This window comes from Callithrix jacchus, chromosome 11 (genome assembly GCF_049354715.1).
Source record: "Callithrix jacchus isolate 240 chromosome 11, calJac240_pri, whole genome shotgun sequence".
Taxonomy (NCBI): domain Eukaryota; kingdom Metazoa; phylum Chordata; class Mammalia; order Primates; family Cebidae; genus Callithrix; species Callithrix jacchus.
Window position 1 is genome coordinate 80,349,316 of NC_133512.1, and position 15,075 is coordinate 80,364,390.

Consider the following 15,075-nt stretch of genomic DNA (forward strand, 5'->3'; position numbering starts at 1 on the left):
TAGTAGAGACGGGTTTCACCATGTTGACCAGGATGGTCTCGATCTCCTAACCTCGTGATCCACCTGCCTCAGCCTCCCCAAGTGCTGGGATTACAGGCTTGAGCCACCATGTCCGGCCTACTCATAGTTTCTTTAGCTGTGCAGAAGCTTTTGAGTTTACTTAGATCCCATTTGTCTATTTTGGCTGTTGTTGCCATTGCTTTTGGCACAAGACAAGGTTGCCCTCTCTCATCACTCATATTCAACATAGTATTGGAAGTTATGGCCAGAGAAATCAGCAAGAAAAATATATAAAGGGTAAGTCAAATTGTCCGTATTTGCAGATGACATGGGTGTATATTTACAAGATCCCATCACCTCAGCCCAAAATCTACTTAAGATGATAAGCAACTTCAGAAAAGTCTCAGGACACAAAATCAATGTGCAAAAATCGCAAGTATTCCTATACACTAATAACAGACAAACAGGGAGCCAAATCATGATGAACTCCCATTCACAATTGCTACAAAGAGAATAAAATACCTAGGAATACAACTAACAAAAGATGTAAAGGACCTCTTCAAGGAGAATATAAACCACTGCTCAATGAAATAAGAGAGGACACAAACAGATGGAAAAACATTCCATGCTCATGTTAGGAAGAATCAATATCGTGAAAATGGCCATAATGCCCAACATAATTTACAGATTCAATGCTATCCCCTTCAAGGTACCATTGACCTTCTTCACAGAACTGGAAAACCCCACCTTGGCTATGCAGTCCAAGACAATCCTAGGCAAAAAAAAAAAAAGCTGGAGGCACCATGCAACCTGACTTAAAACTATACTACAAGGTTACAGTAATCAATACAGCATGGTACTGGTACCAAAACAGAGATATAGACCAATGGAACAGAACAAAAGCCTCAGAAGTAATGCCACATATCTATAGCCATCTGATCTTTGAAAAACCTGACAAAAACAAGTAATGGGGAAAGGATTCCCTGTTAAATAAATGGTGTTAAGAAAACGGCCTAGCCATGTGCAGAAAGCTGAAACTGGACCCCTTCCTTACACTTTATACAAAAATTAACTCCAGATGTATTCAACATTTAAACATAAGACCTAACACCATAAGAACCCTAGAAGAAAACCTAAGCAATACCATTCAGAACATAGGCATAGGCAAGGACTTCATGACTAAAACACCAGTGTGTTACTTTTTATGCAGCAAATTCAAGATTTGCTTTTTGAAGTTTATGAAACATTTTTCTCCAATTACTTTTTACACAGCAAATTCAAGATTTGCTTTTTGAAGTCTGTGAAACATTTTTCTCCAAATATTTATAATCTGCTGTTGGTTAAATCCATGCATGTAGAACCCATTGATAAAGAAACCTGACTGTATATTTGTATTTATAATGTGCTATTTCATTCATCCACTGCTGGACTTTGGGTCTTTTCTACTTTTCAGCTATTGTGAACAGTACTGACTGAACCTTTGGGAATTTCCATCAGGAATGTACAAGGGTTCTAATACTCTACATTCTTACCAATACATTTCCCTTTTTGTATTATAATAATTCTAGTAGATTAGAAGTAATTCCCTGTTGTGATTTTTATATGCACTTCCCTACTGACTAATCTTGAGCATCTTTTATTTGCTTGCTTGTATCTTTTTTGAAGGAATGTCTATTTAAGTACTTTGCCCATTTTTTTATTTGTTGTTGTTGTTGTTATTGACTAGTAACCATTCTTTAATACATTCTGAATAGAAGGCCTTTACCAGTTGTATGATTTTTAAATATGTTCTCTCATTCTACAGTGATATTTTTAGTTTGTTGAAAACATCCTTTAAGCACAAAATATTTTCTTTTAATGAAGTCAAATTTACCTTTTTTTTCTTTAATATTGATGGTTTTGGTGTCATATCTAAGTATCGAAGTATTGCTAAATCCAAGCTCATGAAGATTTACCCCTTGTTTTCTTCTAATAGTTTTATGATTTTAGTTCTTATATTCCAGTTACCAATCTATTGTGAGTTAATTTTTTTTTAATTTTTTATTGCATTTTAGGTTTTGGGGTACATGTGCAGAACATGCATGACAGTTGCATAGGTACACACATGGCAGTGTGTTTTGCTTCCTTTCTCCCCTTCACCCACATTTGGCATTTCTCCCCAGGCTATCCCTCCCCACCTCCCCCTCCCACTGGTCCTCCCCTTTTCCCCCCAATAGACCCTAGTGTTTAGTACTCCCCTCCCTGTGTCCAGGTGTTCTCATTTTTCATCACCCGCCTGTGAGTGAGAATATGCGCTGTTTCATTTTCTGTTCTTGTGTCAGTTTGCTGAGAATGATGTTCTCCAGATTCATCCATGTCCCTACAAATGACACAAACTCATCATTTCTGATTGCTGCATAATATTCCATGGTGTATATGTGCCACATTTTTCCAATCGAGTCTATTGTCAATGGGCATTTGGGTTGATTCCAGGTCTTTGCTATTGTAAACAGTGCTGCAATGAACATTCGTGTGCATGTGTCCTTATAGTAGAACGATTTATAGTCCTTTGGATATATACCCAGTAATGGGATTGCTGGGTCAAATGGAATTTCTATTTCTAAGGCTTGAGGAATCACCACACTGTCTTCCACAATGGTTGAACTAATTTGCACTCCCACCAACAGTGTAAAAGTGTTCCTTTTTCTCTACATCCTCTCCAGCATCTGTTGTCTCCAGATTTTTTAATGATCACCATTCTAACTGGCGTGAGATGGTATCTCAATGTGGTTTTGATTTGCATCTCTCTGATGACCAGTGACGATGAGCTTTTTTTCATATGATTGTTGGCCTCATATATGTCTTCTTTCGTAAAGTGTCTGTTCATATCCTTTGCCCACTTTTGAATGGGCTTGTTTGTTTTTTTCCTGTAAATATGTTGGAGTTCTTTGTAAATTCTGGATATCAGCCCTTTGTCAGATGGGTAAACTGCAAACATTTTTTCCCATTCTGTTGGTTGCCGAATCACTCTAGTGACTGTTTCTGTTGCCGTGTAGAAGCTGTGGAGTTTGATTAGGTCCCATTTGTCTATTTTGGCTTTTGTTGCCAATGCTTTTGGTGTTTTGTTCATGAAGTCCTTGCCTACTCCTATGTCCTGGATAGTTTTGCCTAGATTTCCTTCTAGGGTTTTTATGGTGCCAGGTCTTATGTTTAAGTCTTTAATCCATCTGGAGTTAATTTTAGTGTAAGGTGTCAGGAAGGGGTCCAGTTTCTGCTTTCTGCACATGGCTAGCCAGTTTTCCCAACACCATTTGTTGAACAGGGAATCCTTTCCCCATTGCTTGTTTTTGTCAGGTTTATCCAAGATTGTATGGTTGTAGATATGTTGTGTTGCCTCCGGTGCCTCTGTTTTGTTCCATTGGTCTATATCTCTGTTTTGGTACCAGTACCATGCTGTTTTGATTACTGTAGCCTTGTAGTATAGTTTGAAATCCGGTAGGGTGATGCCCCTCGCTGTGTTCTTTTTGCTTAGAATTGACTTGGCTATGCGGGCTCTCTTTTGGTTTCATATGAAGTTCATGGTGGTTTTTTTCCAGTTCTGTGAAGAAAGTCAATGGTAGCTTGATGGGGATAGTGTTGATTCTGTAAATTACTTTGGGCAGTATAGCCATTTTCACGATATTAATTCTTCCTAACCATGAACATGGCATGTTTCTCCATCTGTTTGTGTCCTCTCTTATTTCATTGAGCAGTGATTTGTAGTTCTCCTTGAAGAGGTCCCTTACATTCCTTGTGAGTTGTATTCCAAGGTATTTTATTCTTTTTGTAGCAATTGTGAATGGCAGTTCGTTCTTGATATGGCTTTCTTAAAGTCTGTTATTGGTGTAGACAAATGCTTGTGATTTTTGCACATTGATTTTATGTCCTGAGACTTTGCTGAAGTTGCTTATCAGTTTCAGGAGTTTTTGGGCTGAGGCGATGGGGTCTTCTAGGTATACTATCATGTCATCTGCAAATAGAGACAATTTGGCTTCCACCTTTCCTATTTGAATACCCTTTATTTCTTTTTGTTGCCTGATTGCTGTGGCTAGAACTTCCAGTACTATACTGAATAGGAGTGGTGAAAGAGGGCATCCTTGTCTAGTGCCAGATTTCAAAGGGAATGCTTCCACATTTTGCCCATTCAGTATGATATTGGCTGTTGGTTTGTCGTAAATAGCTTTTATTACTTTGAGATACGTTCCATCGATACCAAGTTTATTGAGGGTTTTTATCATAAAGGGCTGTTGAAATTTGTCAAATGCCTTCTCTGCATCAGTCGAGATAATCATGTGGTGTTTGTCTTTGGTTCTGTTTATGTGGTGAATTACGTTTATAGACTTGCGTATGTTGAACCAGCCTTGCATCCCTGGGATGAATCCTACTTGATCATGATGAATAAGTTTTTTGATTTGCTGTTGCAATCGGCTTGCCAATATTTTATTGAAGATTTTTGCATCTATGTTCATCATGGATAATGGCCTGAAGTTTTCTTTTCTTGTTGGGTCTCTGCCGGGTTTTGGTATCAGGATGATGTTGGTCTTATAAAACGATTTGGGAAGGATTCCCTCTTTTTGGATTATTTGGAATAGTTTTAGAAGGAATGGTACCAGCTCCTCTTTGTGTGTCTGGTAGAATTTGGCTGTGTACCTGTCTGGACCTGGGCTTTTTTGTGTGGTAGGCTCTTAATTGCTGCCTCGACTTCTGCCCTTGTTATTGGTCTATTCATAGTTTGTGCTTCCTCCTGGTTTAGGCTTGGGAGGACACAGGAGTCCAGGAATTTATCCAATTCTTCCAGGTTTACTAGTTTATGTGCATAGAGTTGTCTGTAATATTCTCTGATGATGCTTTGAATTTCTGTGGAATCTGTGGTGATTTCCCCTTTATCATTTTTTATTGCATCTATTTGGTTGTTCTCTCTTTTCTTTTTAATCAGTCTGGCTAGTGGTCTGTCTATTTTGTTGATCTTTTCAAAAAACCAGCTATTGGATTTATTGATTTTTTGAAGGGTTTTTCGTGTCTCAATCTCCTTCAGTTCAGTTCTGATCTTAGTTATTTCTTGTCTTCTGCTAGGTTTTGAGTTTTTTTGATCTTGCTCCTCTAGCTCTTTCGAGTTAATTTTTAAATAGGGAGAGAGATGGGAATCCAACTACATTCTTTTGCATGCAAATATCTGGATCCAGCAAAATTTGTTAAGAAACTATTTTTTTCCCTATTGAATGGTCTTATAGCATCAAGGTAATGTCAGCTTCAAAGAATTCATTAGACAGTTTTCCCTCATGTTTGATTTTTAAAAAGAGTTTGAGAGAAACTGGTGCTAATTTTAAAAATACGTGGTATAATTCATCAGTAAATTCATCTAGTCTGGGACATTTCTTCATTGGCCGCTTTTGATTACTGATTTAATCTATTTACATGTTATAAGACTGAGATTTTATATTTTTCTTGAGTCAATTTAGGTAATTTTGTTTTCCTAGAATTTTGTCCATTTCATCTAAGTTATTGAATTGGTTGGGTAATATTTGTTCCTATAATTCTTTTATAATCCGTTTTAATTTCTGTAAGTTGGTAGTAATCTTGCCACTTTATTTGTATTGCAAGTAGACCTACTCTAGGTGAAATGTTACCTAGAGGTCTTCAGTCTAAAATTAAGTGCACCTGATGGTAACTTGAAGCCATGTAAAGGAATAATGGTCATTGGTAAAGATAATTACAGAGGTAGATATAAAAGTTAGTATGCATTTTAAAATTGTAATTCTATTTTTTATTTCCTATGTGATTTAACACACACATGCATCAAAAGTTACAAGTATATGTTATTGGGCATATAATGTACAACAACAACAACATAAAAGTAGAAGGGACAGAACTGGCCAGGAGGAGAGTATTTTATGTTATTGACGCTAAGTTGGTATCAATCCAAACTAGATTGTCATAAATTTAGGATGCTAATTGTAATCTCTACAGTAACCAAGAAAATATATTTTAAACATTCATAAAAAGAAATGACAAGAGACTCAAAACAGTACACTACAAAAACAACAACAACTAACCACAAGTGATTATAGTAATGGAGAAAATGGAAGACCAAAAATGGTGTAGGATGTAAAGAAAAAAGATAAAATTGCAGAAGTAAGTTATTTATTAGTAGTAAATACTGCTGTAAGTATAAAGAAATTGAACACTCCAAGCAAAAGGAAGAGATGGGCAGAATGGATAAAAATGCAGGATATAACTATATCCTACTCATCTTAGATCTAAATACACAAGTAATTAAAAATGAAAGAATGGAAAAAGATAATCATGTAGACCATAACCAAAAGAGATACTAATGGCTATATTAATACAGAAAAAATAAACTTTAAGTCAAAAAATAATTAGAGACAAGGACATACAATGTGATACAAGTGTTAACAACCATCAAGAAAATATGATTATAAACATATACACACCAAACAACACAATCCCCGATGTAGCAGACATTAACAAAATTAAATAGAGAATTAATGGATGAAGTCTTCAATATCCCACTTTCAATAAATAGATTAAATAAGTAGACAAAAGATTAGTAATATAGGACTTGATCAATACTTTGAACCAACTATATCTAACAGAAATAAATAGAATAATTTACTCAATAAAAGTAAAATGTGCCATCTTTATGTATGCATGACTGGCACACAGAATCTTCTCCATAGTAAACCCCATGTTAGACCATAAAGCAAGTCTCAATAAAATTGAAAAGACTGAAATTACATCAAGTATCTTTTGTGATCCCACAACTAAAACAAATGAATCTAGAAATGTTTAAAAAGAGAAGAAAAACTGTAAAATTCACATATATATGAAAACTAAGCATCACGTTTGTAAAAAACTAAAGGGACAAAAGGGAAATTACAAATGAAATTTGAAAATATTTAGAGAATGAAAATAATAACATACCAAAACTTAGAGGATGCAGTGAACATTGTATTCAGAAGGAAACATATTGCAGTAAATGCACACATTAAAAATGACAAAATATCTCTACCAAAAACCTAGCTTTACATCTTAAGGAATTAGTAAAAGATAAGCAATTTAAACTAAAAGTACCAGAAGGAAGGAAATAGTAAAGAATTGAGTGAAGATAAATGAAAAAGAATAGAAAAGCAATAGAATCAATGAAACCAAAAGCTGTTTCTTTAAAAAGATCAATTATATTGACAAAACTTTACCTAGTTTGACAAAGAGAGAGACAGAGAGAAATTAGACACACAAAATCATTAATATTCTAGGTGACATTTTTATAGGTGAAAGGCAAGTGAAAAGAAATATATGGAAGAACTCCTCATTTATTTTTATTCTATCATTCTACTATATTTACTATCTCAAGCTTTGATATTTAGCGATCATATTTTAAAGGCTTTAAAAATAGTTCTTAAACGTTAATGAAAATATTCCCATTTAAATAATAAATTAATATTCCTTTTTACTTTATTTATTTATATAAAAGGAAAAGCACATATAATACAAACACACAACTTACCACCATGTTGTTTCAATCGTGAAATTTTCTGGTTTCTTCTGTAATATTTTAAGAATGAGTGTCTATAAGAGGAGGTTTACAAAGAACCCCAATTCTTATTCTGATTGAGTTTCTTTCCTCTTTTTTTATTGTATATACTACAAGGGTGCAAAACTTAAGGCAAGAAAATAGTTTTACCTGTTATCAAGGAGTTGGCAAGCTTGGATCTATTAATTCTTTGAGTCATTCATAAATGTTTCCATTCTTGTTGTGTGGTAGATGATGACACACCCAACAAAGTCCTCCAATTAGAAGTAGCTGAAAAAGAAATGGGAAAACAATGTTGGGCTCTTCCCTGTAATAGTTTACCTTTATTTATTCTCTATTAAAAATCTTATTTAGCCTTGTTTAAATAATTTAAAGTACATATATTCTGAGCAAAATTTAAAATTAAATTATTAGAGTACAGGACACATTTGACAAATATGATGACCATGTGTTTAGAAAAAAAATCCCCAAAACTCAGTATCTAAAAGGTTAACTGTAAAACTTATCAAATGTTTATTTGATATTCTTTATTCAACTATGTACAGTTTTTGTGTTACAGAAGTCATTCTTTAACATTTTCAAAATATTTTAAATGTTTATTAATAATGCTCTAAATTTTTGTATTATGATTTCTACTAGTTAAAATCAGATTGTCTTTTCAACTGCAGATAATATAAAATTTTTTATGACTCAAAAATAGTAGTTAACATTGTATTTATGGGGACATATAATACAAAGAGTAGACATACAATATAGCACACTATCAGTGCCTTCAAATGGTATGATTTAATTTGGGAATTGCTCTCCATGTTTTAAATCTCAAAGTAGGAATTTAACTGAACAATTCTAATAACCTTAAATATTCTGAAGCACAATAATCTATAAAGTCCTGTTGAATTAATTATTTCTTGTACCTGAATGATTTCTCAGGGTAATAAGTTCAAATTATGGTATGTAAAGTAGGGCTTCTATTATTTGTCTTTAAAAATCTCCATTCAGGCAGTTCCAAAGAGTTTGAAAAATGGCTGATTTTAATTTGAGCTGTGAGATCGCTCAAGATCCCATTTCACCCAATGGACAGTGAGAATATTATCTGTCTTCCAGAATCAGTCAGCAAAGAAAGATAAGAAATATTAAAGTGTTTTGTATACTATAATGCACTCTGCCCATGGACATCATGCTTAAGGAAGATTCTGAAATTTGGTGCATTAGGTGCTCTTGTGATTTTATAGAAATGAATCACATTCTTTCAGCCTTCATATTTCCTAACTGTGAAGTTCTGCTTTTTTAGATCACCCTTTCAGAAATTTCAGTCAAAGCAAGATGTCTTAGTGCTCACTATCTGCTGTGTACTTCACTGGTGGTTTAAAATGCAGAAAAGATAGCAGGATTTCTTCTCTTTACTTCCTTTCTAACTTTTTTGTCACATATTCAGTGCTTCTAAAATTGGTCAACCAAAATTCCACTGTTGGGTAAAGACTGTGAATGTGAGCCTGAGGGAGAAACACTGAGAGGAGGTATGCCCCAGTTTGAGGAGGGCATAAATAGTCCCTCCCTCATTGTCCTTCAAAAGAGCAATGAATATAACTGCCCACAGTATTTTAAATGTGATTTTCCACTTTAAGAAAAGAGGTTTTTTTCTAAATATTTTGTCCAATAGTCTTCCTTCAGGCTTTTCCATATTTGTGTTTCTTTTTTGCTTCCTGAAATACAATGAACAAAATTCAACTCAAAAAAAATAGCTTTCCACTTTTACCTGTTGGCCTAGACAAGTTAATAAGTTAACATACTAATGGGAAAGCATGGGGAATAAAAATATCAGTGGGTAAAAATTGGGTGGATAGAATTTTTTTTCCAGGATATAAGCACAGCACTATAACTACCGACACTTCATATCCACTCCAAGAGAAACTGTTTTCACTATTAACTTCCTAGCATTTTATTGCCTTTTTGTCTACATAGACATGCTGGCAGGATCTCAACCTCTGTAGTAACCAAAAGTATCTATCTCTCCTCTTACGAATATAATGAAACTAAAAATAGTGTATGGATCAGACATCTATTCGACATGCCTGCACTTATAAGTGTATAGAGCTTCACCCACAATGTGGATTTTTTGATCATGCATACTTGAAGATTGTTATAAGTAAATGATTATTTTATCTTCTACCGAAAAGCTTAGATGATCTCACATTTTGAATAGTAGTTTGAAAAAAGATGATCTAACTCAACTGGAAATCCACATTAGTGGTTAACTAGTGTCTCATAATTTACCACAAGCACTAAGAATATGCTACGCTTATGAAGTTATTTTAGCTCAGTTGAGGAAGAGCCGAATCTCTGTACCATGGCTCTGCCATAGAGATTCTCCCAAAGGTTTATTCCATCCCTTTAGATTCTTACACTTTAGAGGTATGAGCATAGAAACAGACTGAAAAATAAAAGCAGATACTAAATTTAACCTCCTACCTGTGACTAGATAAGTAAATCTATCCAAACAATGAGTTAGCAAACAACTTTGTTGTCTCAACACCTATATTTGCTTATTAAAACTGTTAACAAATCTCTCCAGGGTAAAAACATAGCAGAAAGAAAACGCACAACTTCATGGAATGCTAACATTTTTTGTTTCTTTTTTTTTCTTTGTATTTATTGCTCTGACATCCAACTTTAAATTGCTGAAGCCATTCTTTCCTAGGCAAAAATATTTTTAACAGAAAAAGACAGAACTATAAAATCAGTGATTAACTAAATTGAATGAGTAGTTTGACAGAACAAGTCAAGATTGCTAACATCAAATGCACCATTTGAAATAGAATAAATTTAGGTCATGTCATTGTTTCCTCTCCCATTTCCAAGGATAGGTCACTTGCTATTGAACCCCTGCAAAGAGTATGCTCCTTTGCTTTACCCAAACTAAAATAAATAAGAAAGGATACAGGTGCAGGTAGATATGAAATGGAGATCAAATACATTTTTATATCAATCAATTTAAAATTTACCAGGAGCATGCCCTTCAGTAATATATGATGTGATACAAAGCATCTTCATGTTATTAACAAATTTGAATATATTGGAGAAATTCAGCGTTATTAAATACTCATTAACAAACCCTGATCTTTCCTTTGTCAGAAATTTTTACTGACTTCCCTCCTACCTGCCTAATCACCAGGTGGCAGTGTAGTAGCACTCATCCATATCTGTCTTTGAAAAGCTTCAATAAAGTAGCATTACAATGAGATTTTCACATAGCATAGGTAGAACTGTTTGGGTTTTGAATTTTTTTAAGTGTTACTCTTCCCCAGTATTAAAATAGCCTTGCATACATTTTCATAAATTCCCTTTTGCTTTGAGTACTATGTAGATAGTTCTTTTCTCCAATTTTCTAAACTAGAAAAACTGAATATATATATAACCTCATGGTTCTTTGTTGTCTTACAGTTTTAAATAGGAACCTTTTCTACATCATAATAAGAAGCACATTATGTATTTTTTTCAGCCAGCTCTTTTCAACAATTGGATTATGGCTGGGTTTCCCAAAGCTTCAACAGAGGCATATGCCAGCAGACTACAAATCTCGAAGACGAGAATCCCGACATTTCATTTTTCCTTATCTAAACTTCTCCAGCTGTCATTATGCCATAAGAGACAAGTTTTCAGGCCACAGAACTATTCACTCTATCAATTTCTTTGTATTTGCACAATGTTCATTCAGCACTTTAGCCAGGACAAAAGAACCAATTTCAACATTTGGTTTCAGATATCAGGGTTTATTATGTACTTGAAGTATGACTGGATTCTTCTCTTTTACAGATGGAAATTCAAAGATCCAGGTCATGTCATCTGATCCAATGCCAACTAGTGAGTATGGGACATAACTTAAAACCTTCAGCATCTTGTTTATTTCTATTGCAATTTAATGTCATATTGTGCCCAAATGCTTCTTGCTGTATCAGAAATAAGCTGTTTGGGAATGTCTCCAAAACCTTCTATATGATCTTTTCCTATATTTAGTTAGAGTCAGCAAAGTTTTGGCTAAACTAAAATTTTAAATATGTTAGGAACAAGCCTCTGGTGTACATCATTATATTCAAAGTTCTCTGTGGCTCCATTTATAAAAAACAAATGAAAGAATCAGTATATATTTTAAAAATACGTCTTTGAGATAAAAAGGCATTTTGAGTTCTTGGTTTTCAGGATGTTCCTTCTGGTATTTTTCAAACAAATGCTTCTATAATATTATGAAAATAATTTCATTATTCTGCTAAAATGGGAATGTATTTGTCTATAGCTACAAGGTGAAAAGTATTGACAGATATTAAATAGTTCAATTATTATTGATAATAAGATTTTATGAGTCTGTTTTTATTTCCTATTTTAGTAATTGATAAATCATAATATTCTTCTTAAAAAGGTCTCTATCAAAATTATTTTCAAATGTTTCATTTGATAATAAGTAATGCCATTATGTGGATTTTTTTTCTCACTTCTTAATATAAATTAACCAATCAGCATTTCTATATTTATAATTTGAGAACTAGAAAGGTCTTGGATATATCACAGAAAATATTATTTATTCTATAAATGAAGAAATTCAGGGAGGGTAAGTGACATCTAAAAGGATACCAAAAAAAATCAATGGTAAAATAGGACCAGAACTCAAGTCTCCTAAGTACAAATGCCTTTTGTGTAAGTTTTCTTTTTCTTTTTTTTTTTTTTTTTTTTTTGGTAACATCTTGTGTTTAATATTTTCTTAAGAAAATGTATCATTCTTGACATTTCCGAGAGCAAAATAATTGGCTAAGAATAATTGACATTGAGACAAGCAAGCCTAGGTTCAAATCCGAACCATGACTATAACTAATTATGGAGAAATTTTTTAACCTCTCTGAGCTTTAATTATCTCTTTTATATAATTGAAATAAGAAATATGACTTCAGTCCTGTGGTAAAAATTAAAGAAAATAATACATCTAGATATCTGGATTTAGTTTTAATAATAGAAATAATAATAATTATTATTGAGAATATGTAATAAAGTTTCAGTTGACCTGTACTGGGTTAAAATGATGCTATAATCTTTTCAACTTTTTCAAAACAAAAGTTCTAATTGTAATCAAGTAATTAGGTAGCTCTAACTCTCAGTTGACTTACACGTAATGTATAGGTATACATACTTTTAACTGAAGATTTATAAATCATTATTCACCTCATAAATTAAGAGAGAATGCTACAGTCCAATACCTGAGACCAACCGAAGCTGAAAGAAGCTACATGGCAAATCAGTAGTCAAGTTTGGTCAAGAACTTCAATCTTTTTACCTCTGATGTAAATGGTTTTGATATTTCTCTTTACTATCAATGGTTTCCAGCCTGCTCGAAAAGAAACCCTAGTAACTTCTGACATATCCTAGGGCCAGAGAATGGAGACTGTAAAGCTGCCAGAGGAGGGCTGAAGTGACAATATTCTGAGTGCCCTCCCTGCTTGTCAGCTAGACCAGCTCTTTTTCGTTGATCATTTGTATTAAGATCTTGCATAATATATATGGATTCTTCTATGTTATAAAAGTTTACCATACTTATTTTCTTGTGGTATTAGCATTTGAAATATAAGCATAGAAAATTTTGATACTGAAAGAGGCACTGGAAAGAAAGTAAGAACAAAAAAGAAGACTAAACCTATTTAGATGTTTAATGTTAAATTTATGATTAAAAATAAATATATTTTTAAAACTGCTTTTTTAATAACCTAATGATCTTAGTACAATACAAATAAAATTATTTATGAAAATATGACTTTCATAATCATAATGTGCTAGATATTTCTAGCAGAAAATAGAAGGCAATTTCTTCTTAACTTGTAATGCTTGAGCTGACATTTGAAAGTCCTTTAAAAAGAATACAAACGGCCGGGCGTGGTGGCTCAAGCCTGTAATCCCAGCACTTTGGGAGGCCGAGGCGGGTGGATCACGAGGTCAAGAGATCGAGACCATCCTGGTTAACATGGTGAAACCCTGTCTCTACTAAAAATACAAAAAATTAGCTGGACATGGTGGCGCGTGCCTGTAATCCTAGCTACTCAGGAGGCTGATGCGGGAGAATTGCCTGAACCCAGGAGGCAGAGGTTGCGGTGAGCCGAGATCGCGCCATTGCACTCCAGCCTGGGTAACAAGAGTGAAACTCTGTCTCAAAAAAAAAAAAAAAAAAAAGTATACAAGAGTTGAGGTATCACTAAAAAATCCATAATTGATTATGTCTTTGTAAATCACTGAGAAAACATTCTGCATATTACAGATTTATTTTTCCAACAGAGAAAAGAGCAAAATTAGATGTTCCATCAAGCATATAAACATACTAATTTTGAATAGATAATGTAGATAGGTAAATGGATGGATTGATAGATTGGTTAAAATATTCAAATTTATCAAATAAATTGTACAGACTTCTTAAAATAAGGGTTTTTATTATTTCATTAAAATGTTCTTGGTGGTATTGTAGTCTTCTCCAATACCTTTGATTACTAAAATTATGAAATTCTATTATATCATATTTTTCTTTAGAAATATGAGAAGGTCCTGAAGAGAAAAACAAAATGTTATAAAATGTAAGATTTATAATGAACATTATAAATAAGATTATAATGAACATTATAAATGCTATAGAAAATATAACATTTATAATGAAATGTTATAAAATATTAGCCAATTTTTGTCCTCAGAAAGACAGGATCCAATATATATATAATTTTAAATATTTTAATGAGTCTCTTGGCATTACTTTGAGCAACATTTATCTTCTGGGTGATATAATATAAACATGTTTACTTCTAGCTAGTTATCCTAATACTGTTTGGTAACTAGCAGTTAGGTAGCCTAAGAGCAGGTGCCCACAAGTTTCAGAAGAGAGAATACTGTGGTCATTTATGCAACTGTGTAAGAGGAGAGAAAATGCATCAACGATTGCACTAAATCAAAAAGGTAGCTTAATAGCAAGTATTCCAAACAACATAGTATGGAAATGTGAAAGGACATTGATGGAAATGCAAAGGTTTCTTAGACCATGAGTGAAAGTTGGAATTATTCTTTTTACCTACAAAAACAAATGGTTTTTTTAAACAGTGAGATGCTATCACTATTGGCTTTAGTTTTTGCCATCACTCTGCCCAAAGCAATGATGGCAACACAACAGAACTGATGTTGCCAAGGTATGGCTTAGTACTTCCCATAAACACCTGAAGCCACTGATTCCAGTTACTGAGAGAAACATCATTATTGTTGTACCACAACTTAATCTAGAAGTATTTTTTAATATCCCCCAATCTCTACTTCTCCCTTCATTTTCCATCAATTACAAGTTTAATTAATTTTACTTTTTAAGTATCTATCAAGCCTATTCACCTACATTCATCTCTAGTGATATCATCTTAGTTCAAGTTATCATTATGTCTTCAAAATAACAGAAGACCCTGGAGGATCTGAATTCAGTCTACTTGTCCATGCGCAAATAT